A 2,990-nucleotide genomic window follows, 5' to 3' on the forward strand; every position below is an offset into this window, starting at 1 on the left:
GAGACATCAAATGCTCCTCATAGGTTAAGCCTTTCATTCCTGGGATCATTTTTGAGAACAAGGGGAAGGGGATAGATGTGTCTCATGCTGGCATTGTGTTGAAAGTGTTGGAAATCCCAGACAATGATCCATTAAATACAGAAGCTGGTGGGATAGAAGGTGTGGATGAGAGGAACTCTATCCTTGTTCTTGGTGGAAGGAGAGCTGGGGTGAGAACAGAAGTTCAAAAAATGGAAAAGCATAGTGGAGGAAAAAGGAAGGCATCAGGGAAGAACTGGTGTGGAAGATGGAGTTGTCAGAATACGTTGCAACAGAGACGGAGAAGCTGGGAGAATGGAATGGAGTTCTTAAAGGAAGCCAGGTGGGCAGAAGTGTCAACAAGGTAAAAATCCAGCTGCTAACTTACCTCCTATTGCGGAGATAAAAGAAGTTGAGGACAGGAAGAGTCAGACCATTTGAAAATGAGAAGAGGGTGAAAATTGGCAGCAAAGGTGTTGAAATTTTCAAGGAAAGGAGGCAGCACTCAGACGGTCATTGATGTACTGGAAAAAGAATTGAGGGAAGAAGTCTTGAAACAAGGACTGTATCTCACAAAAGGAGGCAGAGCTTTGGATCCACATGGGTCTCCAGAGCGACGCCTTTATTGGGAGGAAGTGAGTGGGGTTAAAGGAGAAGTTGTTCAAGTGTAAGCTTGAGTTCAGCCGAGCAGAGGGCAGTGGTGGAAGAGAGGACTGTTTGGGACTCCGTTCGAGGAAGAAGTGAAGAGACTTCAGGCTTTCCTAATGGGGATGGACGTGGAGAGGAATTGGTTGTCCATGGTGAAAATGAACTAGCTGGGGCCAGGGAACTGGAACTTGTTAAGATAACTGAGGGTGTCAGAGGATGTAAATGAGAAGAGAATGGAAGTAGGGAGAAGAAATGGAGTCAAGGAAGAAATAAATTCTTTGGGATAAGAACAACCGGAAATGACTGGTCAATTTGGTCCATCAGTGCAGTTCTGCTTCTTGTTCCCAAGAGGAGGAGTAAGTAGCCAAGCATTGTTGGGGCTATGAAGTCTCCTTCACTCCGCTCTGACCCATCTATCCCCAAGTCATCCCCTCAAACGGCCTCCTCCCATGTCATGAATAAATATGAGAATGGCTGGAGGACTTGGAGGAAAGATGTCGAGAGATGAGATCAGTGACTACCTCAGAAGCACTGACCTAATGTTCAGTGATGGGGTCATGACGCAGAGGGAGGATTGAGGAGGTGGGAGAAAAGTGGCGTTCAGCTCCGTGAGGCAGAGGTCAGTTTACCAAACCATCCTCACCAGCAAGTTTGATGACAATGTTGGGGTTGGTTCTTGAGCAGAGTGCTGCAAGGTCAGAGGGGTGTGGGTAGAGTGAGTAGGCGCAGTGGAAAAAATTGAGATAGAACAACGTGAATGAAAAGATCTAGAGAAGGTAAGAGGTTTGACATTGATGGATTTAGTTGGATCAGGAATTCTAAAGATTGGAGAAAGGGTCCACAGTCTGGTGTGAAGACACTTGGCCAAAACAATTGGCAGAAAGGTGAAGGCAGGGAAAGTAGAGTTCAACATCACATGGGGCTTGGAATTTGTTGAGATGGTGGCATAATTTGTTGAGATGGTTTTCTCAGCTAGACTGATTATTATGAGGGGAGAGGTGGGGGAATCAGAAGAGATAGTGAAAACACGGCAAGGGGATAACTCGGTGGGTCAAGGTGGAGCCAGAGTGAAGCGAAGAGGAAGGAGGATTCAGGGGAGTATTAGAATTGAAGAGCTGTTGAAGCTTGTGATCCCTGATGCCGGAAAGGAAAGGAAAAAGAAACTGATTTGTTTAACCACTGAACATAGCAAAGGATAGAGGACAGCTTTGAGACAGAGTGAGTTAGTCCTGCAGAAGGGAAGTTGAAAGCATGATTTGCCGATATATGGTGTTAAGCCTAGACCTCAGTGTGATGAGGACAGCAATTTAAGAAACTCTGAAAATATGGAAGGTATCTGAGATCATGGATGGATACAAAATCTGAAGGGTAGGATTTCAGTGAGGATCCACATAGCCACTCACAAAGTGAAGACATGTGGTTGTGGAAGGGAGTTTTGGTAAATTTCTTATTGAAAACATGGAGAAAAGCAAAAACCAAGAAGATAAACATGGTAAAAGAGAAAAAGTTCTCTGAGAGAAGAGCAGAGCCTCTTCAAGGTGAGCATTTCCGAAAGAGAAGTGACAATGAATTTCACGGTAATCCCAAAGCAGAATACTTATTTCAGAGTTCCAGCATATGTAGCATTTTGCTTTTTGGAAAATCTGTACTAACTGTTATAATGGTTAGATACAATTTTATATAAAATTCACAAAACAGAGGGAGGCCCAAAGAGAAATAAAGGACTGCAGATGCTGAAATCTGGATGAAAAACACGATAACACTGGAGGAACTCAGCAGGCCAGGCAGCATCCGTGGAGAAAAGCAGGCGGTCAATGTCCTGAAGAAGGGTCCTGACCCGAAACGTTGACCGCCTGCTTTTCTCCACGGATGCTGCCTGGCCTTTGAGTTCCTCCAGCGTCATCGTGTTTTTCATCAGGAGGACAAAAGATCTACCTAGCCTAATTACACCTTCCAGTAGGTTACAGCTCTTCAGACGCACACATGCGTGCGAGACTGGTCTATGGGAATGTGCATGTCTGTGACCCGTGTGTGGTCACTCCAAGGGGGACCCTTGAGTAAACCAGGCGCCCTGCGTTGACTCCGCTCCCCTCCTCTGGATCGAACACCCTGCAAAGCACTTGAAAAATCCCCAAACCGTCCACTGCCGGCCGCCCCGAAGGGAAAGCTGCCGACTGGCACATTCCAGGCTGCAGGAGTACGTGCTGAGGGATGCACTGAAGCTGGGTGCAGCCAATGCACAGGCTCTGTGGGGAAGGAGCTCAGCCCAGGAGGTGGAGGTGCTGAGCCCAAGGGTGCATCACCCCAGCACTAATGGCACGTTG

The sequence above is a fragment of the Pristis pectinata genome, chromosome 16, assembly GCF_009764475.1.
Source record: "Pristis pectinata isolate sPriPec2 chromosome 16, sPriPec2.1.pri, whole genome shotgun sequence".
Lineage (NCBI taxonomy): Eukaryota > Metazoa > Chordata > Chondrichthyes > Rhinopristiformes > Pristidae > Pristis > Pristis pectinata.